General features: G+C 39.0%; 1 protein-coding gene across 6 annotated transcripts in view; it reads left to right on the top strand.

The window, feature by feature from the left end:
* The window catches only part of LOC109414810 (adenylyl cyclase 78C), a 420,295-nt gene that overhangs the window by 141,355 nt on the left and 253,582 nt on the right, over window positions 1-25,358 (top strand). The window lies entirely within an intron of this gene.

The following is a 25,358-nucleotide window of genomic DNA, read 5'->3' as shown; positions in this document are numbered from 1 at the left end:
TCTTTTTGTTTCTATTGCAAGATATAGTCATCTCCTTTGCATTTCAATCAAAAAGTTTTGGGAAAAACTCAATACACATTCTGTAATGACATAAAGAGAGGATCGATGAAGAGAATTCGAAAATGTCAGTTAGGCCCTAATGAAGAATCAGTGTCGCAATGTTCCGCAAACTACACGTAGGCGTCAATTTCTCGATTTTAACTTAGGCTAATCAAGCCAACTGGAAATTACAACGTTAAATGCTTTGACATTTATACACACAACAGAAACACGTGTTTGATGAACAAATTGAGATTTGAATTGCGATAAGAAACCCATGTGCTCCGGTGGGATCGATACCACGACTCCCAATTCTCTAGACGGGTGCTTCTTTCCTCTTAGCTACGAAGCCACTTGACCATCCCGTCCCCTGAAGACACAGAACTGGACTCGATTCCTTTTAAAGTACAAGGTTTGTTCCTTTTCACAATGTAAATCTCCTTCGGATGGAATTGGATGAACATCTACACGTCTCTGTTGTGGCATTGATTATAGCAGAACAGAGTTAAAGCATTGTCCAGTTAGAATCCGGACGCAAAGGATAATTTATTGTGACGCTCTAAATGATCATAATCATATTTTTCTCACAGCAGTCTGATCATAAACAAGTCCTCTAATGACGGAGAACATTTCATCGATTTTCTTACTACGAGTGAAAAGTTATTTCAGATTGAAGACATACGAAGGAAAAAAATCTTGCACAAACACGCTGAAAATTTAGGGTGGTTAGGTACGACAGTCGCTAAAAATGTTAATATCTCCAAAACCATTACGTGTGATGTGCTCAGATATTGTTAACCATGCTATGAGGAAGTGTCCAAGGAAGATTAAAGTTTATGTTCATGGATAAATCTGCTTGGAATTCCAAGATTTGCCAGGAAGTTCGAGCTCTGGACATCGTTTTCTCACATCACGATTTTGACACCAAATGTGTACAAAGATGATAACCTCAAGAATCACGTGCTGCTTTTCAAAAATGCCCACAAGGGATCTAAAAAGGTTTGAGCTACTTTGGTGAGCTATCACGACAGCCTGAGATGTGCAGTGGTGTCATCATTGTTGGATAGTGTTTATAAACAAAAAAAAAACACTCAAATTTCGCTTCACTGGAATTCACTGATAAGCCCTTAATTTCGCAAGAAGAGAAATATTTGGTAAAGTTTCTTTGGATTCCTAATCAGACTGGTAGAGGGTCTCAGGACACTACAGAGATGACCCGATTGTTGAACAAATATGCCGAAGGGGTTGATGTTAAAATTTACTACCATTGTGCAGATTTTTAAGGAAGCTATCACGGAAAAAATGAGAAAATGTATTAAAAATTAAATTTAATAATTTTAATGATATTTTTCCATGAAACTATAGTAAATTATCTTTGTTTTGAGGGCTTAACCTTTTCTGTTTGTTATTCCATCTCTGAGATATAAGTGATTATCTGCGTCCGGATTCTAACTGGACAATGCTTTACACTACCGTGTGCAGCATAGTTGTGTTCATGTTCTATGGGAGACTGTCTTACAAACTTGCCAATACCTTGACTTAAACAAATCTGCCACAAAAACTGTATACAGATGATCGACGGATATTATATTCAATTTTCTCCCTATTCCAAAATATTATACGAATCAAAATAAAATCTACTTTGGCGACTACTTTTACCCGCAATCAAAGATACGCGCGAGATTGTCGCCTAAGGAAACATACATGTTTTCAAATTTTCCATCACAGGGCTCTTTGATAATTCTTGAAAAACGGTCGTCACATGGCCGGGTGATGTGATGACTGCTGTGACTGCACGTGTTATTTACACCGCGATTGAATTTCGATCATTACATAAGGCCTTGGAAAGTAGTCGCCAAAATTGTGTTCTTCATTCAACGCACAATATTTGAAACGGGTTCACTCGAGCGCAAGGTCTTTGAACTTTGATAAATTCCAAAAACTGCAAAACTCATAAATTTAAAAACTGCAAAACCCAATTTTCAATTTTTTGAAGAACTTTTTCTTAGAATTAGCACATAATTATGCATAAATTCTTTGACAGCAGTTGAAGTTGACTTTTGTTTTATTTCGTAAACTAGTGTTATTAGGTGTATTCTGAAATTTATGGTAAAGAAATTTCTTCAGGAAGTGTTGGAGCTATTCCAAGTAAAATTATTGCTGACCTTCCTACGTGCTACTTCTTCTTTTTGCACGGGTGTGTTTTAAAGAAATCGTTGAGATCACGAACGATTTTTTTTACATTTTTTGAAGAAATTTTTAATAAAGTGCTTATAGTAATTTAAAAGAAAAAAGCAATGAAATAATTCAAATTTTGTACTAACATAACACTACCACAGACAAACAGACGTAACACTTGCGAAATTTCCATCGACCACGCTTTTAACGATCGTTTTAAATTTCCATAGTTGTGGCTTTCACAAACAGAGGCACGCGCATCGTTTTTCTATGCGTTTGATGTTTCTCACTAGCACCTTCTGTTGACGATATTGCACAACACAGTGATTTGTGCAACTTTTCCACCAGGGCATGGTAGTGTGAACTGGGCAATGGATTTCCATGAAAATCGTTCAAGGTGTTACGTCTGTTTGTCTGTGACACTACAGTCTCAATGTCACTAAGAAACACACTCGTAACGATTGAATCAATACGATAGGAACGCCCACTGCGCTGCATTCTGTACTAATCTCAATAGCAGCCCAACGCACATTATCGTCACTCCGACGCAGAAATTGTAACACTCACTGTCGAATGATCGCCATCAAGTTTGGACCAAATGAGAGTAAATTTGTTTACCGTCTACCCCCGTTGGTTTGACCGCATCTAATCTGAACACTTTTTAATTTGACCCCCGTTAATCTGCACATCGTTCAAACTAAAAATTGTTCAAACGTCATTCTGCTCATGGAACGGGGTGAAACGGAACGCATAATAAAAACAAAACAGCAAAAAGGGTTACCATCAGTGTGTTCTTCGATGCCCACAGGGTTACTAGAAGTTCAAATTAAAAAATGAAACCCGTTGGTTTGCATGAGGTGTAAATCAAACCAACGGGGGTAGTATTAGTGCACGGTGCTTGAAAAACAATTACAGCACGCCATGTTGTGGAGTTTAGTATTTCACTAGGATGGAATCACCCCTCAGGCGCAGCACACACAACTTACCCTGGCTGACGTCGGTTCGCTAGTGGCAAGAGTGGACGCGGTTGGGTGACGCCTGGAGTTGTTGCTACGCAAGCAGGGATGCTAACATTGTCTACTTGACAGTTCGAAATACGCTATATGGCCTGCTGTGATCAATCTCCTTACCACAGCTTTATGCAGTACATCTTATATCCACAGACAAACAGACGTAACACTTGCGAAATTTCCATCGACCACACTTTTAACGATCGTTTTAAATTTCCATAGTTGTGGCTTTCACAAACAGAGGCACGCGCATCGTTTTTCTATGCGTTTGATGTTTCTCACCAGCGCCTTCTGTTGACGATATTGCACAACACAGTGATTCGTGCCACTTTTCCACCAGGTGATGGTAGTGTGAACTGGGCGATGGATTTCCATGAAAATCGTTCAAGGTGTTACGTCTGTTTGTCTGTGTTATATCTCACACATGTGAATATGAATGTATGGCGTAGCGAAAACAAAAACTCATACAGGGGATAGACAAAATGATCGGGACAGGCAAAATTTTCACTTTCCAAAAAATGTTCAACTAGCAGTATCTTTTCGAAAAGTGCATCAAATATTCTCAAATTTTAACTGTAAGTTCTTCAACTATTTGTTTATCAGTGGACAAAATTTGGAAAAGATCGGACAATTATTCACGAAGTTATAAAGATTTTTGAAAAAGATAAAATTATCCGATAGCCAACTTTGAGCTGTTATATCTCCGGATTCAATGAACCGATTGCAATGAAATTTTAACCATTCATGACTTATATAATGAACTCTGGAAAACATTTGACTTAACTTTTAGCAAGCGAAAAAGTTATAGCGATTTTATTTTTTTCTCGATTTTTTAGTAAATTGGTCGATTTTTATTATGCATCCCATTACTTTTTCAATTTATTGGCGGATATGTTGTTACTTTCCTTCAAAACGCATTTATATACAGTGACGATTCGTTCGTTGAGAGCTCGTTAGATGGGCTGTCTCGATGGTTGCATGTTCACTGGTTGGGGCAAAACCCAACTAAAAAGCACTGTCAATGTCAAAATAGATGTCAAAACGAGTTTGACGTCTGACCGCCGTCGCATACAGCTCCTGTATTCAAAACGATTGCGCAAGTATGTGAGTGTTCCGTGACGTATTTCTCGTCACTTGCGTGTGTCTAGAGCATTTTGATCAGTTGTCAGTTGCCCCAACGAACGAACACGATTCGCTAATCGGGGCGCAGTCGTGACCCAACCAGCGAATCCGGACTGTATAAGTCAATTGGAGGGAAACTAAATGAACTATAATTTGCATCTTCAATTTTGAAACGATCTTGATATTTTGGATGATTTGGTGTTTTATTATAAAAATAATCTAATCGTTATAATTTTCTTCCGTGTTAAGAATATTAAGTTAAGTCAATGGTTTTTCATAGCTCATTATATATGTCATAAATGGTCAAAAATTCATTGCATTCGGTTCATTGAATCCGGAGATATAACAGCTCAAAGTTGGCTATCGGATAATTTTACCTTTTTCAAAAATCTTTATAACTTCGTGAAGAATTGTCCGATCTTTTCCAAATTTTAACCACTGATACACAATTAGTTTAAGAACTTACAGTAAAAGTTTGAGAATATTTGATGCACTTTTCGAAAAGTTACAGCTAATTGAACATTTTTTGAAAAGTGAAAATTTTGCCTGTCCCGATCATTTTGTCTATCCCCTGTACAATCAGAGCTTCATGTGTTTCTAAAAGAAGACATGATTGCTGCTGTTGGATGTTGTTCATATTGCTTTGAACGAGGGTTAGTTTGAGTTGCTTGACAAGGCTCGTCTTGATGGTCGGCTTTAGTGATTTGTCACATATTCTTTACATTGAGTGTCACAGGGCGGGCATTAACTATGCAATTCCACACTATTGCTCAGAGCAATGTAAAAGTAAAGGTTTTGTTTTGAGAGCTTCCTGAAATAAAGTGTGAGGTATTCAAAAAAAAAAAAAATCCTCGGTCAATTTTTATGGAAAAAATCGCCGAAACTTTAGAGAAGCTGTTGACGTTCTATATATAATTTTAAATATACATAGTAGATGCCATAAACAGTATTGTTACATAGCATGAAATTTGCCAAGGTGAAATATTAAAAAAAGGACACTACACCGTCTTCAGCCACAGGCTGCACAGACTGAACATTACACTAACACGAGACAACGGACAACACACATAACACCCAGTGGCTCAATGGAGAGTTTTCCGTTTGACGAAAAGTTTTCCCCACTGGAGCGGGAATCGAACCCGCACTCCGAGGCTTACGAAACGCCTAGACGACTGACGCCACTAATCGCACGGCCACGAAGCCCACAAATTTGTTCCTTAGAGAGGTTTATTTAGAAACTATCCATCAATGATTAATCTAGAAGCTTCGGCCGAATTTTCTAATGGTATATTTTCAGAAATTTGTAGAGAGGTTCCTCTGGAACCTCCTTCAGGAGTTCCTTCAGGATTTCTTTCAAAGCTCAACGATTAAAAAAATCGATTTCCTTTAATTTTTTCCAACGAATTTCCTCTGGATTCACTTTGAGGATTTTCTCAAGAATGCGTCACTGTGACTTACTTCTAACAAATAAAAACTTACTTGCTATAAGTAAGTCATAGTGACTTATGCGCAACAAAAACCTGCGCCGCCGTGACTCTTCTGTGACAAGTGTGTTACTTGGGAATGATTTTCCAATGGTCCCTGTACGAATTCCTTCAGAGATTGCTTCAACTTTTTTTTTAGAAAACCTTCAGAGTTTCTTCACTTGGTTCAGTGAGTGGATGTCGGATCTCCGAAAACGCCTGAGTTACGCCTCTGAAACCCGCCGGAAATCCCCTGAAAATTCTTGAACTTCCTCCGAAATCCCATGCAACCCTTCATGGGCCCCATGCAACGCATCTGAAAGAATCGAAGACCGAATATCTGAAGGAATTCTTTTGCAGGAGCTGCAGGAGATATTCTTTAAGGAACTCTGGATGGATTCCTGAACAAATCCGTGGATGAAGTCGTAAAGGATTTCTTGGAGAAAATCGTGAAATAATTGCTGGCTGACTTCATAGATAATTTCTTGGCATCTGTATGCATTCCTCTAAAATTTTCTTAAAGAATTCCAATACAAATTGTTAGAGAAATTCCTCTGGAAATTCTTGAAGTGATTCAAAAATATTTTCAGGTATTCCTGAAGGCGCCCCTGGAAAAGATGATGGAAGCATTTCTCAAATTTCTGAAAGAATTCCAGAATATATTTTTGAAGCGCTTCCGAGAGGAACTTTTAGGCAATCCCTGGAAGAATTCCTGGAGCATTCCCTTGAGGAATTCCTGATAGAATTTTTGAAGGCATTCATGGAGAATGGTTTACTGAAATTTCTGGAGCATTTGCTGTGGAATTTTTGAAGGAACTCCATGAGGAATTCTTGGAGAAGGCCCTGGAGCAACTTCTGGAGGGATCCCTGGATAAATCTTTAAGAAGTGCCTGTAGGAATTCCTAAAGGAATCTCTAAAAACAATATTGAAGCAACCCTTGGAGCATTTGATGGCACAAATTACCCACATGAAAGAGAACGTGCCTTTGGAGCCGACCTACTAAACCCTTGGAGCAATTCCTGAAGGAATTCCTGGAAGAATCCCTGGAGAAACATCTAGGGGAACTTTCAGGGGAATCTAGCGGAATTCATGGATTTCCTAGAGGAATACCTGCTGGAATTTCAGGAGGAATCCTTGTAGGGATTCCTGGAGGAATTCCTGGAGTAACTTGTGGAGGAATTTCTGGATGAATCCTTGGAGGAACCCCACAACAATTCCTGTAGGACTTCCCAAGAAGAGTTCTTGCAAGAATCCTTGGCGGATTTTTTTTAATTATCGTTCGAATTTGTTTCCTAAAAGAATCCCTGGAAATCCTGAGAGAATTTCTTATTCCTCCCTGGAATCCATAAATCAAACCTGGGAGAAAACCAGGAGGATTTCCTAATGAAACTCCAGGAGGATTCCCGGAAGCAATCCCATGAGCAATTTCTTAGAAAATCCCAGGAGATCTTTCTAAACGAATTCCTGGAGGAATTTCTGTAGGAATCCGTGGAAAAAAAATCTGATGGAATCCATGTCCGCAGTAATTTTGGACGAATTATCGAAGTATTCCTTGGTTGGACTCCTAAAGAACTTTTGTACACAATTTTGTAGCAATTTCTGAATTATTTTTTGAATACTCTCTGGTAAAATTCCTCCTGATATAGTTGATTAAATGCCTTGTGTGTTCCTGTTATAACTATCAAGATTTGTTATGATTACCCAGACAACCTAATTGCACGTACAGTCGAGTCTCCCAGTACACGCTACCACCCACTTTACGCCCACCGCAATGCCTCAGCTGTCTTGCATCCAATCCAGCTGTTTTTTGAGCGCAGTTAGTGCTAACTATAGATTCATCACACATCAAAAATGAACTCAATTGGTTAGAAGACTGCCTGGAGAACGCGGTGGGCGTTAAGTGGGTGGCAGCGTCTAATAAGAGACTCGATTGTATAATGAAGTTTATGTCCATGTTATGCGTGCTTTTATACGGTAAAGTATCATCATATAAGATGCAACAAAAGTGACTTGTGCGATATCTTATGCGATGCACGGTGAGCACTGTTATGACGTAACATAGCATCTTATACGGCTTAATAATATTCGAGTTTGGCAGGCTATCTGGAAACGACGAAGCGGGGTTTCCCGCACAGTTATCACTACCCCTCTCTGGCTAGTGCCACCCATTGTTCATTTATCAGGTCAATAAAACAAAAATTATGGCTTTGTAACCATAATGATGGCTATTCACTTTCTTGTAGCTTTTTGGCAGTGCAATCACAGTCAAACATCACCTCTTTCATTATTATCACACATCAAGTCAAATTAAGTCAACATAAACGATTCTAGCTTATGCGTGCTTGTATACACACACACACTTCAACGAGCCTATTTTTACTTTTATGCGATTTTGTTCATACACCAATGCGAGTTACACTGACATGATAAGAAAAGTATTAAGCGAAGTCGTATAACTATCGCAGTACGCAATCATGCGAGTTCAATAGACACTTTGCGAATAGGTAAAATTCGTCGCAATAAATCATCAGAATATCGTCTACTACGATGTTGTCATACATATTAAAAGTTGATTTGTATTCTTATATGATTGTACCAGATACATCGCGATAAGTTCAAAAAAAAAAAAATAACATCATATGCGATAAAACTGATTCCTCCGCCGTACGTATATGCGATAGTGACTTATAATTGTTCTTTATACGATGCACAATGCACATGCACAGCGTGCATCCTTATACGACTTTTGGTTGTCTGGGTATTAGGGTGGCCCACTATTATATGAAAAACAAAAATTTCACTAGGTGGCTTTTGAGATTTCATTGTTGATATTAAGGTACACCGGGGCAAGATGAAACAGCGGGTTAACATAATGTTTTCTAATAATGATGATAAATAGTTTGATCGCCGTAACACATAGTTTTTGATTCAAATAATCTTTTAGCGAAGGACAAATTTCCAACTTTTATTGAAATCTATTTCAAAATTTCGTGTTTCATCTTGCCCCACCCGTTTCAACTTGCCCCGGTGTACCTTATTCTTTTACATGTATTGGAAAAACAACAATAAAGTTTATCCTCACTTTACCTAGGGTATAACTTTTTTCACAGACGTTGGATCACTTTGCGGTCTTCGACAAAGTTTTTTGGCATATAGTCATCTACAATATTACCAAAGGGTTTGATTATTCAACGCTTACAGCGCCACCTAGCGGCCAAATTCGAAAACTTAAAATTTCTGCATACTTTTGGACAAGTTTCCTCATACAAACTTCAAACGTTTTGAGCGCCCCATTAGGCTCAACCGATTTTGCTCAAATTTTGAACGTAGATTCTGGGAGTAGAAAACAACTGATTCAGGAGGTAAGACTTTGCATTTTTCAAAATTTTTGTTTTTCATATGAGTGTGGGCCACCTTACTGGGTATGTTACATTTTTGTTAAAATTTTCTAGTCGGGATACCATACGCTTGCAGAAGGGTTTAAGGGGGCTTCCAGTAGTGTTCATGAGAGCTTCGGTAGACTTGCAAAGGGGTTTCAAGGAGCTTTAGTAGAATTTATAGGAAACTACGGGTGTTTCAGGAGGGTTTTCTGAGGTCTTCGGGGTTGCCAAGAGGGGGTTTTCTGAGAGATTGCAATGTGTTTCTGAAAATGTTACATATTGACCCAAGTATCAACCCTAGTGTGTCTGGCAGGTTACTCGGGTAACTTTTCTGGTTTCAATTCTCGATATTTTAAAGGTTATTGATGGTTATAAGCAGGGATGCCGGATGATTTTTTGAAAAATTTGTATCACTATTTTCAAAAATCTGTATCTCATACAAAATTTTTATGAAAAATCTGTTTCTCATACAAAAATAAAATAGCCCCTCTAGCTCAAAAATCTGTATTTCATAAAAAACGAAATCTGTTCGGATGCTCAAAAATCAGTATGATACAGATAAATCTGCATATATGGCATCCCTGGTTATAAGCTACCCTGCTAGGTCTAAAAACTTGTGAGTGTATATCTAATAATAGGGTTGAGTTTTATAGTGGGAGGGGCAGAGGGAGAGGCTTTTAAATACGTGGAATGTGGGCAGGATACCCGGGTATCGACGAATTTGAAATGATCATATTTCTGTAAATTTTTCATTAATTTTAGACATTTTTCTCATTCGACGTTGAAACTCATTAGATTCGAGAAAACATTAATGTTTTTCTGAATTCAGTTGGATTGGTTTGATTCATCCGAAATCACAACTATTCATTTAGCAAATATTCAATTAGGTATTTCAATACTTCTCTTCTATTTTGGAAAAGAAAAGTAAAAAAAACAAGTAAAGGGTGAGTCGTTAATTATTGTGCCACCCTACCTTCAACTGATTCGCAAATTGTCTACAGTTAACGAAATGAAACCAAATTTTCACAGTAGTTTAGTATATGTATGTATTTCAACTTTTTGGTATAGGTTCAAATTTAAGATGCGTTTTAGTGAAATTCACGACATTTTCAATTAACGCCCTCCATGTGGACATGTTCAGGCTCCACTTGAAACAAATAATTGAAGCTCTCTGGTTTGTTTTTGCGCATCGTGCCTGGTTTTCATCCAGCTCCAAGCTTATGTTCCACTGACAACCGTTCTTGAAGCCTATTGACGATCATTAAGATGATGCGATAATGTATAATCATTAATTGTTCCAAGGTGCGATACCATGATTTTCGATTTTAGCATGTGATTGTACAACATCTTTTTTAGAACTATTAACTAAATTTATTCTAGATCGACCGAAATCTTACTGATAACTTCTCAATTCATTATATGTAAACAATAGACTATAAGGAGAAACTGCAAAATTTGGTTGATTTTGGTGAAGTAGGAAAAAAGTACCGTTAGTTTGAAAATGGCACAATAATTATCGACTCACCCTTTACCACTGGAAATCAAGCGAGTATTCATTCTTCGGCTCAGGTAAGCTTACTTGCCAGCTTTCAGGGCCTTTGAAGTTAGCTCCGATTTTTTTTTCATTTTCAGTGTCAGATATTCATATGAATAGGATGATTAAGATAAAGGTGCCACTTCCAACCTCCCAGTAGTAGAAGCAACACCCGGCTGGTGAGGTCGTAAAAAGAAACTCGTCGAGGCTCGTTAGTGCGCGCACGTTGGTGGAAGATTCGAGTTTGTGCATTTGAAATGAAATTCCGCCTGCAGCTGGGAGCCAGCAGCAGCCAGCGGAAGGAAATACACGGATTGTGAAACGCCTGCTGCTGTTTGCAATACAACTAGTGCTTCCTCTTCATTAGCAGTTGGAATTGCAGTTTGAAACGCGAGAGTAAAAGTTTTTTATACCTGGCTGAAGGCTAGCAGGGGAGAATGCCACGCGATATAATTGAGTTGCAAAATAAACATGAAGTTGGTTCTGCTATAAGCGAGTTTACTGGAAGACGGAGTTCACAGGAAGCATTATGCGGACAAAAAATGTTCCTGTAAAAAATTCAACGATTCAATTTTGACACAACTTCTCAGAATGTGTGGCTTCGCATTTAGTTGCATTGTGCTGAGGACCGAGGGTTCGACTCCCGCTGCAACTGTCTGGAAAAGTTTCCAGCTGTGCCACTGGGCATTGCATGCTAGTCCGTTGTCTAGTGTCGTACTTCCTTCAAAAGCGAACAGCATTGAACGTGTTCGTGTTTAAAAAAATCTAGAAATTTATAATTTACGACATTATTTTAAAACACTTTGAAAACACTCTAATTGTTGATAGTAAGCTCAATCAAGTATTGGGAACTTGAACAGCTTTGCCTGTCCATACCAATTTCTATAACCTAACATGGCGACCATGAGAACGACATAGCGACCGTTTGATAATTTGTTTGCAAAATCTTCAAAAACAAATAAATTTCTGTTGTTTCAATTCGAGTTAGAATGCTGCAATAACGTTAAGCTTAGCTAGCTAGGCCTGCCTACTAAAACAATCTCAATGTTGAGCTTCTAGCTAGCTGACTGTTACAGGATCGATAGATAAACGTATGAATTGCTAACTAAAGTGATGATAACCCCACCCTCCATTGTGTGCCATATGCCGTATACATAGATGCCTATCTGCTTCCAATAATATCCACCAACGACCGTTCGATGAGGGCGATAAAGAGTGTTGAAGCCTGTTCGTCTGGAAAAGCCTGAAAACGTATCACCGCAGAATAAAGCATAACCCAACGAAAAATTGTGACAATCTCAGGTGTGGAAGAGCAGCTACTTCATGAAAAGTGAAGCACACCCAAGTCATACAGACGCAGATACAATATCTATTGGTTCAATTTTGAAAGTATTGCCAAGTTCTACAAATACTCTGTTTGTCAACCGAGGACTAGATGGCTGGAGTGCATGAATGTTAAATTTAAATACTTCAACTGCTCTGTCTCATTGTCTGTGTCCACATCGCTTTTCCCCTTCAGTACAGTAGTGACTGGTGACTGATGGGTCAGGTTCAGCGACGCCGAGGGCGGACGCTTAAGACAAGTGGGAAGAGAAAATTGACCTAATTTCCAGTCAAATTTCCATTTTCAGATCCATGTTACAGCCGGAAACGGAACTATTTGTATTTCTGCGACAGACTATACGGAGCTGTGTGTTTAAGACATTGTAATGAATGCCATTCTTCACTGTCGTCACTACTGGGGAACAGGGCTCAGAGAGTAGCGACCGAACAAGGCCTTTTTTATCTCTAGCATATATATTGATTGCTATCATCTCTTGGTTAAGTGGTGAAATTGGCGTAGTATTTCTGGCGCCTCGATTTCAATGGAATATGACACACTTTGAAGTGGATTCGATTGGGTTTTTAGCTGAATCAACAGGTTGTAGTTTTGAGACCTAAGTGCTCTTTGGAGTTTATTTGATTTGGCTGAGTGATAAATAAATAATTTCAACCACTAACCGAAGTCATTCACGCTGCAAAAATATGCACTCAGGGAATTTGAGCAAAAAACAGTTTTGTTTTCTGGTGGACGAATGTTTTATAACAAACGTGGGTATTTTCAACTGAAATGAATAATATGAAAATTTATACCAATTCCATACATTTGGCTTTATTTTTATGTTGTTCGGTACACTTGCAATACTCTGCCCACCGTATGCCGGAAGCCACTTTCTAGATGCTGGGTTCACCGTAAAGTGCAGCGAGGTTCATCCTTCTCCGCCACACACCCGACTAGAAAGTTCTAACTAAAATATGACATAATTATAACAAACCATGACATTTATAACTCATTATGATCAGTGAATCAAAATTCAACCATCGCGCAACAATAATGACAATGTCGCAAACTGTATTTGTTGCGACAATCCACCCAATGCGACATAAGCTTGTCCCAACTTGAAAATGATAGGATTAACATCGTACATCACGAGTTGAGAGATTTTTAAGCCTTGCATTGCGATTTTCGAACGGTAACTTCGAGTCGGTAAACACTGCAACGCTGGTGAAGCTCTATCATCAAACAGTTTTGACTTTGGGTTAGTAATAGTTGATTATTCACGAGTTGAAAAGTACGCAACAAATTCAGCTTCCGTTTTGTCTGCAACAAAAAAAATCGAGATCATGTCATTATCTGTTACCAGTAGGGATAAAAAGTAATCGTCGCGCCTTCTTTGTTGCTTGTTTTGTGCCTCTTTTGTCTGACAATTCTCTTCACTGATTGTGATATAATCATGTTCAACATCTTTGGTGTTGTTGAACTATTATAACTCAAATATATCACATTATGTTATAAATGTTGTTTGACAACTCATTGTAATATAATTTAGTTCTGATTCTTCGACATTTGGCAACAGTGTATTGTATCACATTTTGATATAAACTAGGAACCCTGAAGCTTATATTCATATCACATTCTGTTATATTTTTGATCTGATTATAACAAAATAGGTTATTATCTTGATAAGACCAGTGTGGTTTTTGTTACAATTTTAGTTATTTTAACATCATCCTGCATCTAGTTTATAACATAATAAGTTATTGAAAAATATTTTAACATCATAACACAATATGATATAATCTTGATATAATTTTCTAGTCGGGCACTGTTCTCCTGCACACCGCCGAAGATCGTCCTTATAGCACGCGTTCGCTCGAAAACTCCGAGTGCATGCAGGTCCTTCTCTAGCATAGTTCATGTCTCACGTCGTAGAGGACCATCGGTTCGGCATTCGGAAGATATACTATTCTAGTATCTCCTCTGAAAATTTGAAAATATTTCATCGAGGGCAACTAAAGTTTTTGTTATTTGAAGATTTTAAGCCATTTCTATCGGATTTCATTATGTGAGTAAACATGCGCGCACGGTGTGCCTGAAACCGTTATTAACAAATAAAAATGTACACCTAACTGACACCCGGCATTCGAAAAATATACTATTATAGCATCACCTCCGAAAAATTGAAAATATTTTATCGATTGAAACCGAAGTTTTTACTGTTTGTTGATTTTTCTCTATTTTCATAGAATTAGCTCATATATGGGATTATTGTTATACAGTGCTCTTCATATCAAAAACAAATAATAACACTGCTCGACAAAATTTTGAAAAAGATCGTATTATGGGATGAGAAAAAAAATAGGGTTTCGGAACCCTAGAAGTGTCATAATGAAAGAATTTTCGAAATATATTGGAACGGGATTTCACAGTTTATGACCGAAGTTTGAATTGAGAACTTGGGGTGTTCAATTGATATACGCATTAGGGTTTCGAGGGTCCCAAACTTTTTTTTTCTCATCCCATAATGCGAACTAGTTTTGAACGGTGTCATGAGTTTCACAAATTCCAAAACTACAATATTAAAGCAACTTCTCTGAAAATTTGACAACATTTTGTTAATAACTGTGGTTTGAGAATCTAATTGAAATTTCATAGTTCTATCGGCTACTCGAATACAAATAAAAATATGGCACGCTGTGAGCGTTGATTACATAAAGTTTCTAAGTGTTGAGCACCCGTTTTTTGTTTTAAGCACGTGATATTGGTATCTTGTCGGTGAATTTGAAAACGTTTCATGGTGAAACTAGAGTGAAATAGAATACACAGCATAAGGTTTTGGTATTTCAAGGCGGCTTTGTAAATCGTTGATATAATGTTTAAGATATTGAAGCTCTTAAAGTAAACCTAAATGCTAATCGTTTTCCTAGCCAACAATTATACGTCATATTACCAACGTGTTTTCCGTGCAATATTTCATTTGAATGATCATCAGTAACAACAATTTTGACCTTTGATTCAAATATCATTGGGGATATGCATGCTATCGATTTGCCTATAAACACGTTAAAAACACCTACCGTCGATGGGGGTGACAATGGGTCTGGGGGGTGAGATTGGGTCAAAACAGAGAAACATAAAATTTGAAATAGCTCATCAACTATCGCTAATTTATATTGAAAACTTAATATTATTTCAAAGAGGAGATGTTTTTACACGTCATGATGCCGAATTAGATGTTAAGCAATAATCGTTTTTTGTTAAATTTGTGGCTAAACTTATATGATGAAACTACTAGTAAATCACTCTGAAAAAAATTCTCCTTCGTAATGTTTCACACAAGCACCTAACCATAAATTTTCTTAAAAGTGGTTAGCTGTAGGTATAACCTAGTTGATGCAACGGAAAAAGTGGGCTGTCATTACTCTTTTTATTTAAAAATTCAATATTTTCGACCCTTTGTCAAAATATTAAGAATGGGGGTGAGATTGGGTCAAGCAAGTTATTGAGTGCACATAACCTTAACTAAAAATTCAACTTGTTATACAGTCCCCATTTGACGTTAGAGTGGTGCCATATTTACCGTATCTTCATAAAAGCACTTTTTTCGAAAATATGTCGAAGAAGTGTCAAGCGAGTGTGTTCCTACGTTTAGTGCCCTAAATCATTTATAACAATAAACCCATGCGTTTGGACAGCTACTCTAATCATTAGCTAATCTTTAGTGTACTGCAATATCGTAAGCTCACAAAATAGACTTAATAGCGTTCTTCTTCTCCACTTATTTTTGAAATTTTAAGGAAATATCGTGAAACTACCAGACGGTAGTGGAACCCAGGAAATACTGGGGCTATAAAACCGGTAACATAGCACAATTCCGGAAAGTTTTTTTTATTTTGGTTTTTATTTCTGAGTTCAATGTCGGAAAGCAAACGAACGTCGAGATGCGACATACGTGATTGCTTATTGAGTATATAACTTGAACTTTATGAATTAAGAGTGACATACAAGGATCATTCATAGAATACATAAAAATACTAAAGAACGAAAAATAAGTCTACCATTGTACTAGGACTCATACAAAATTTATTTAAAAAAAACCGTTTAAATGTTATTGCGGGAGAGAGTCTAAAAATGTGAAACGCTGTGTAACATAACATTTGAACAGAAGGTCGTCTTGAGATGGAGTGATTTGCTTTGGCAATACAGGGGCCAATGATCATGTACATAAGAGTTTATAAAAGAGGGTTTGGATAAACATTTCTTATGCAGTATACTAATATTATCATGTTTTTTTTTTCAATCAATCTTTCAATGCGCCCCTTCCTCATTGTAACCCTCCCTCCTCTCATGGAAGTTGAAACTTTAAATGAGGATGATTGTGGTATCTAAAAATAGCGATACAACATACAAACGTTTTTTTTTTCATCAAATTTCAACCATTCTTTCGGTTGTATTAGCCCTTTTAGGTGGATTAATCATCTTTTAAAATTACATTAGTTTTTATTCGTCATGGTTACATTGTATTTTAAGTAGGTTTACTAGATATGATCAATAAAATTAAATTATATTCGCAGATAGGCGATTTCGAATACTTTGACCCATTCTCACCCCCTCTAAGGGATGAGATTGGGTCAATTTTCAATCATTTGTAGTTTAGTAAGCAATTCATATAATGTGATACTTTCTTGCTAAACTATCATTACCACATAGAAGAGTATACATACCAAATAAAAAAATATTCCGACTTCAACTGCATTTGTTATTTAACAAACAATCTTTGAGTATCCTTTTTTGACCCATTTTCACCCCCAACGACGGTATTGAGTTTTGTAACAGTATCGCAAAACATGTGATAGATAATCAAAGTTTTAGATGAGTTACAAAATTTATATTCATTGCGAGGAATGATTAACATGGGGAATTGAACGAATATTCTATGAAGTTACTACATTTTCAATAAACTTTGTCATATCATTAGCATATCTTTGTGTTATGCCAAACGGCATTATGCCAAATAACCTTAATGCCAAATGGCATTATGGCAAATGGCCTTATGACAAATGGAATTATGACAAATAGCGTAGAGCCCTTTTACTCTACTATTGCTTTTCTGGGTGTTTGAAGGTTTTCAGCAGGCTACCTTACCGGGGCCGCGCTGCCTACATTGCGTTGAAGGGGCTGCCTTCTTAGGTATAGCTGACGCAATACAGCATTTCATACTCAGCCGCTGGATGCCAGAACAGACGCTGTTTGAGCCGCACCTCCTTGGTGAACAGACGCTCGGATCGTACCTCCTCAATCTAGCTGAAGTCAGAAGGACAACAGTGCCCAGGCTGCACTACCAGCTAAGCACACAACTCTTAGCTGGCGGTCTTTGTCATCGTTTGACCCGTGGAAGCATGAGGTAGGAACTTGTGAGGACCAGAGCTATGCTGGACGCTCTCCTTATCGACTCACCGTTTTGCAGCCGTTCAACAGCGTGTTCAACAGACTGCGACCTCTTGAGGAGTCCTTCGTCGGCGAATACCAGGCTGGTTTTCGTGAGGGCCGATCAACGACGGATCAAATGTTTACCCTGCGGATGATCCTAGATAAATTTCGGGAATATAACTTGCAGACTCACCATCTGTTCATTGATTTTAAAGCAGCGTACGATTCAGTGAAAAGAAATGAGCTTTGGCAGATAATGTCAGAACATGGTTTTCCGGCGAAACTAATTAGACTGATACGCGCAACGCTGGATGGATCAAAATCAAGTATTCGGATCGCGGACGAAGTGTCTACGTCGTTTGTGACCTTGGATGGATTGAAGCAGGGGGATGCTCTTTCAAATTTATTGTTCAACATTGCACTCGAAGGAGCGATTAGGAGGTCAGGCGTGCAGAGGAATGGCTCTATCATCACACGGTCGCACATGCTCCTCGGTTTTGCGGACGATATTGATCTCATCGGCATCGATCGTAGGGCAGTGGAGGAAGCTTATGCTCCTCTGAAGAGAGAGACAGCGAGGATAGGCTTGACGATTAACTCTACCAAGACGAAGTACATGATAGCGGGTAGAGACAGAAGCAGGCCTAGTGGTGTTAGTGCTGAGGTAGTGATTGATGGGGAAGTGTTTGAAGTTGTTGAAGAATTTGTTTATCTTGGAACACTTGTGACATGTGACAATGACGTTTCCCGTGAAGTGAAAAGGCGTATTGCAGCTGCGAATAGGGCCTTTTACGGATTGCGTAGCCAGCTTAGGTCCCGTAACTTGCAAACGCAAACAAAATTCGCTCTGTATAAGACGCTGATTCTTCCGGTTGCCCTCTACGGTCACGAAGCGTGGACGTTAAAGGAGGTAGACCGAAAAGCTTTTGGAGTTTTTGAGCGCAAAGTGCTGCGGACAATTCTCGGTGGGAAACAAGAAAATGGAGTGTGGCGCAGACGCATGAATCACGAGTTGTACCAAGTGTACGAAGATGCGAATATTGTGAAACGTATAAAATACGGCAGACTTCAGTGGGCTGGACACGTAGTGCGAATGTCGGAAGAAAGAATAGCGAAAACAATATTCAGCAGAGAACCCGGTAGAGGTAGGCGACTTCGTGGGCGGCCGCGAACTCGCTGGCTGCACGCGGTTGAAGAAGATCTACGATCCCTACACGTTCGGGGAAACTGGAGGAACATCGCCCAAGACCGACGAAGATGGTGCTCTACTATACGCTCGGCATTGGAGTAAAGTTACTTTGTAGCCAACAAGGTATCAAGGTAGGTAGCGTAGAGCCCAAAATTTTGATGCGATTTAATTTTAATTTTCCTATACAACGATTGGCTCATCCTTCTGTATATTTACACCTCAAGAATCTGAAATGGTGCGATTTGATGAGATCCTTTTCCTTTGCTGCTTCACATATATTTATCACTTGCATTGATAAATGCAGGTGCTGCAAAACTATCGGTAGTCTCTAAAGTCGTCTGTTTCTTTCCCATTTTCTTGCTAACCGTTAATAAGATCATCAAAAAAACCGCGGTTTGATGCGTTGAATGTATGAGTTGGATTACTTTTATATTTAACCATTTCCTGCTTTCCGTCCTTTAGGTTATCGAAAAAGCCGTATTTTGATGTGTCATATGCATGGGTTTGATTCACTGTAACGATTGACCACTTTCGGTGGGATACCCGGAACTATAGATAGTAGAGTAAACATAGATCCGCGGACACCGCTGACTAAAATGTTTCAAGCGTGTAAGTAGTAATTTTCAAAAGTGCGGCGGTTGAATATGACGTCATGCGCTCCATTGATGTTGTCCAAATCGTGACGTCATGCTCGTTTTGATACAGATTTTGACAGTTCGTTTGGATACAACGGATTCATCTTAGCTGATCTATGATTACTCTACTGTCTATACCCGGAACCGATTCCACGACACTACTGGTTATCCTAAATATGTTATATGACTTTTTTATTGCCATCTGTTCATTAGCTTGTCGAAAACGCCGCAATTTGATGTATCACATGTTGTATAGGTTTGGCTCTATTATACATTTGGCGCTTCCGGCTGGACAGGAAACACTACCCTGCCATAATTCTGCAAAGTGACGTAAGCGACATTCATGGTTTTGTTTTGGTCCATTTTTTAATTATTATGCATAAAACTCTTGCTCATCCTCTAAGTTTCTTTCTATAGATGATAGATTACGACAATAGGGCCCATATAGCCGAGGCGGTAAACGCACGGCATTCAGCATGACCATGCTGAGGGTGATGGGTTCGATTCCCGGTCGGTCCAGGATCTTTTCGTAAAGGAAATTTCCTTGACTTCCTTGGACATAGAGTATCTTCGTGCCTGCCACACTATACATGCATGTAAAATGGTCATTGGCAGAGGAAACTCTCAGTTAATAACTGTGGAAGTGCTCATAGATTTATTTAATTATTTGACGTCAATCATTCGTAGACCGTTCGTTACATAAGTAAGCTTAATTGTACATTTTATATTGCACTATTCCACTTAACAATATTTATTAAGTTCCTTGGTTTTGAGTATCATAAAAGTATTTTTTCAATTTTGTCCGCGTCATGGTAAGATCAATCCTTTCACAATGTTGATTATAAAGTGGACATCATCTGATTTAGTGGACCGAATTTAGCGTAATTACTACGGTGAAAATCTACAGCAAATAAGTTTCTACTACGCAGTTGGCGAGTTGGAGCATATAAATTTAATTTTGACAATATACTAGACGAATCAATGCGTTGAGTGGCAACATCATTGATAAACGACACCATCGCACACTCTCGGCGCCTTTTCAATGTTTGGAGATTAATTAACAAGCAACGTGATTCATACGATGGCAGAGGCATTACAGGCCAACCTAAGTTACGTAATGCATATAGTAAAAACTGACGTTGAATTGACTCTATGCGTTCTTCATATTTTTTTAGTATAAGGCGACCAAACAACACAACAGTATTCTAAAATTGAACGTACATAAGAAACATAAAGTGTTTTGAGTGTATAAGGATCTTGAAAATGATAGCTAAAACGTTTTATAAAATTAAGCATGTTGCCTGCTCTATGAGTAATTGCATTATAATGATCCACAAATGTCATTATAATTATAATTATTATAATTATAATCATTATAATGATTATAATCATTATAATGATCCACAAAATCCCTAGATCTTTTATTTTCTCACAACGTGTAACATATTCGCTTCCTAATACTACTGGAAAACTTGGTGTGTTTTGTTTCCTACTGTAACTTATAATATTACATTTTGTTTAAAATTAAGCTCCAATAAACTTTTGCAGCACCACATATGAAAAACTTTTATTTTATTTCGAAAAACTATGTAGTCATCGTCATTATTGATCTCCAAGAATAGCTTTATATTATCAGCGTATATAAGAATCCTCAATTTATTTAAAACAAAAGAAATGTCATTAACATATAAAATAAAAAGAAGAGGACCATCGTCGTGCCCAACGCACATCACATCGCCGACGCACTATTCCTCAAGCATACCGCCACCTGACCCGGGACGCACGACACTAAGCAGTACGGAAGCCCCGGATCCACCTAGCTCAGTCGCGCCTTTTGCTGTCGACGATAACATGCCGCTGTCTACTCGTTCCTGCCATCCAAGTCGTCCCGGCCCTGAGTCTAGTGCTGGAGATGGGGTCTTCCAATCTGCCAACCAAGGCATGTATAACATCCATAGCAGCAATTCTCGTCCTGAAGAGTCTTCGATTCGTAGGTCCTCGCCCCGTGATGCTAATGTGGCAGCTGCTTCCTCTAACGTCGTTTGGTATTACCAAAATGTTGGTGGTATCAACAGCTCTATCGCCGAGTATCAGCTGGCTCTTAGTGACGGGAGCTACGATGTCTACGCCCTCACCGAAACATGGCTGAACGATGATACCATCTCTAATCAGCTGTTCGACGACTCTTTCGTCGTATACCGACAGGACCGATCGCCGTCAAATAGCAACAAGAGCATCGGGGGCGGTGTATTACTGGCGGTGCGCTCTGGGTTCAGGTCCCGATTGATCAACCCTCCGAATTGCTCGTCGGTTGAACAGCTGTGGGTCGCAATTTCTACTGTCGACGCAGAAATGTATGTTTGTCTAGTGTACATTCCCCCCGATCGAGTGAATGACATATCTTTGATAAAGAGTCACATCGATTCACTCAACTGGGTTGTCTCGCAAATGGCTCCTAGGGATAATGTGGTCATCCACGGTGATTTCAACATGAGCACGATTTCCTGGCAGCGAAATCCCCTTGGGGCTTTCTTTCCATGTTCTTCTCGATCTTCTCTTGGCGAACCTTCACGCGAGCTGCTTGATGCATATTGCACCGCTGGGCTCAGACAGATGGTCGGAGTAGAAAACGAGAATAATCGGTCACTTGATTTATGCTTTGTGAGTAACGAGTTGATCGTTGACTGCATGGTCACGCAAGCTCCTGCACCGCTCGTCAAAATCAGAAGGCATCACCTCCCACTGTTGATTAATTTGGAAAGAAAACCATTTCGTTGCTTCCACGATACTTCTGAAAGCGTCATGTATGATTTCAGCCGAGCAAACTTCGACGAAATGGATGGTTTCCTTGCTCATGTCGATTGGAGCGGAATTTTGAGTAATTCGGACGTAAACCTCGCTGCTAGCACCTTGTCCAGTGTTTTGCTATATGCTATTGACCAGTTCGTTCCCAAAAAGCTTAAACGTGAGCCGGTAAAACCCGCTTGGTCAAATGCAGACCTCAAAAACCTGAAAATAATGAAGCAGGCAGCCCTGAGACGTCACAGCAAATTTCGCACGGATTCTACAAGATCATGTTACCTAGAAGCAAACACGACTTATAAGCAACTTAATGATCGCCTCTACAATGCTCACCTAGACCGCCTACAAAGCAACCTCAAATCGAATCCCAAGAGTTTTTGGCGACACGTGAACGATCAACGGAAGGAAACTGGATTACCCTCTACGATGACTAATGGATTACATGAAGCTGATACTACCGCCGCAATTGCCAATTTGTTTCGCTCTCAATTCAGTAGTGTCTTCGTTGATGAACACCTTGACCTGCAGGACATAAACAACGCCACCCGGAACGTCCCAAGCCTTCCTTCAGCCGCACTGCGTTTTGATTTCACTAATGATACGGTCATTGCTGCTGGTAAAGAGCTTAAATCATCCACAGGATGCGGTCCGGATGGTATTCCTCCGCTAGTCATCAAACGTTGTATGAACTCGCTTGCTACTCCAATGTCCTGCGTGTTCAATCTTTCCATGTCAACTGGCGTTTTTCCGGATTGCTGGAAGCAGTCATATGTTTTTCCCGTTTTTAAGAAAGGTTGCAAGAGGACCGTTTCAAACTACCGGGGAATAGCTTCCTTGAGTGCCATCTCTAAGCTCATGGAGAAAATAGTTCTACAACAGTTGGTACAGCGTTTTTCTCATCATGTTTCGCTGGACCAGCACGGATTCATGCCCAAACGCTCAACGACCACAAACCTGACGTGTTTCACTTCGCATTTGATACGACAGATAGAAAATGGTCATCAAGTGGACGCAATCTACACGGATCTTTCCGCCGCTTTTGACAAAATGAACCACCAAATCGCACTCGCCAAATTCGAGAAATTGGGAATGAACAACAGCTTCCTTATCTGGCTTCGCTCCTATTTAATCGGTCGTAGTATGCACGTGAAAGTTGGTGATCATGTTTCTTCCCCGTTTCCAGTACACTCATTGCACAATTATGGGTCACTCAAGGAACAACCATTTCATAATATGAATCGTTTTTCATACAAAAACAACACTTTCGTTATTTTTATTTTATATTCTCCTCTTTGAAACCCCTTTTTATTGTTTTAAATAAAAATATACTTGTAAAATTTACTTTAGGCGGTGAAAATTACTAAAATGTTGGTGAACAATGAAAACCACAATAATGGGTCAAAATTGGCTGTGTAACAATTATGGGTCAATTTGCTGCCTATTATGGGTCACTCAAGAGAAATCGGCTCAACAATAATGTTTTGTCTATTTTATCAATGAATGATCACTTATTCTCGATAGATCAACTATAGTAGAATCCAAAACTGGTCTCAAACCTCTTAACGAAGCGTGTTTTCACGATTTGAAATCAATTTTTCAAAATTGGGACAAATTCTCCAACACAACCACCGATAAACGCCTAAAAGTATGCAATGCCCATGTACGCAGAACTGTCAATATTATGCTGCACAAAAAGTGACCCATAATTGTGTGATTTTCGGTGTTCCTTGGCACAATAATGAGTCACTTAAATTTTGCCTGAAATAAGCTTTAATTAGCTGCAGTCACATGAAATTCTACATTTAGAACGTAAATTATACCTTTGTTCTGGTGACGATACCATTTCGCACATGAAAATCACTAAATCTCGCTTTTACAGAGCTTACGAAAGCAGCGCACGCACTGTCCGTTATTCACAATCGAAGCGTTACTTTGACAGCTAGTTTTGCGCCGAACAAAAAATATTGAAAATATGTATTTTTTGTTGTATTAGCCCATGTGCGATACGTATAGTGACACAAAACAAATCAACTTATGTACGAAAAATAATAATAGCTAACAAAAGCTTGCAATTAATAAGTATTTATCTATTAAAGTGAAAAGTGACTAATAATTGTGTGTGACCCATAATTGTGCAATGACTGTATCATCCGGCGTACCGCAAGGCAGTCACCTCGGTCCATTTCTGTTTCTGCTATATATGAATGATGTCAATTCGATCCTCAACTGCATGAAGCTCTCATATGCCGACGATTTGAAGCTGTACTCCACTATTGCGGAACCCCGCGATGCCGTTTTTTTGCAGCAACAACTGGAAGCTTTTGCTGGTTGGTGTTCTGTTAATCGAATGTCCCTAAATGTGTCGAAGTGCTCTGTCATTTCGTTTATCCGCAAGAAAACAACCTTCCGTTACGAGTACGCTTTGGCAGGAGTACATCTGCATCGTGTATCGACAGTGAAGGACCTGGGGATTCTCCTTGACTCCAAAATGACATTCAAGGACCACGTTGCTTATGCCGTGGGGAAAGCATCGTCGCAGCTTGGCTTCCTTTTCCGCTTTGCCAAGAAGTTCAAGGACGTTTACTGCTTGAAATCGTTATACTGCTCAATTGTACGTCCTATTCTGGAATATTCGGCTGTCGTTTGGGCCCCTACTACGAAAACAGCGTACAGCGAATTGAGCGAATCCAGCGAAAGTTTATTCGTTTTGCCTTACGCCACCTCAGGTGGAGGAATCAGCATGACCTACCGAGTTATGAGAGCCGTTGCCAACTCATACATTTGGAACCTCTCGCTGCAAGGCGCAATGTTGCTCAAGCATGCTTTGTCGGAGACCTCCTGCAGGGCAATATTGACTGCCCATCACTCTTGAGCATGCTAAACATCAACGCACGCCGCCGGAATCTGCGAACACACTCATTTTTACGTCTTCCTTCAGCTAGGACTAATTACGGTCAACACGCACCGATTCGTAGCATGTCCCGTGTGTTCAATAAATGTTATTCTGTTTTTGATTTTAATGCTTCACGTAAGACAAATAAGTGTAGTTTTTAACGTGAATTATGTAAGGTACCGCGTCAGTCTGTAAATGTAAGATAAGTGTCATTGGGGTGACTTGTATTACCTGTTGACTTAGTGTAAATAAATAAATAAATAAATGTGAGCCTTGGGGTACTCCCGAAGTAACCTGAATTGGATTAGATTTTTGCTCTTTGAATTTTACTATTTGCTGACGATCAGTTAAACATGACTTA

The sequence above is a fragment of the Aedes albopictus genome, chromosome 3 (genome assembly GCF_035046485.1).
Source record: "Aedes albopictus strain Foshan chromosome 3, AalbF5, whole genome shotgun sequence".
NCBI classification, from domain to species: Eukaryota; Metazoa; Arthropoda; class Insecta; order Diptera; family Culicidae; genus Aedes; species Aedes albopictus.
The sequence above is the reverse complement of the archived record's forward strand: the minus strand, read 5'-3'. Positions and strand labels throughout refer to the sequence as shown.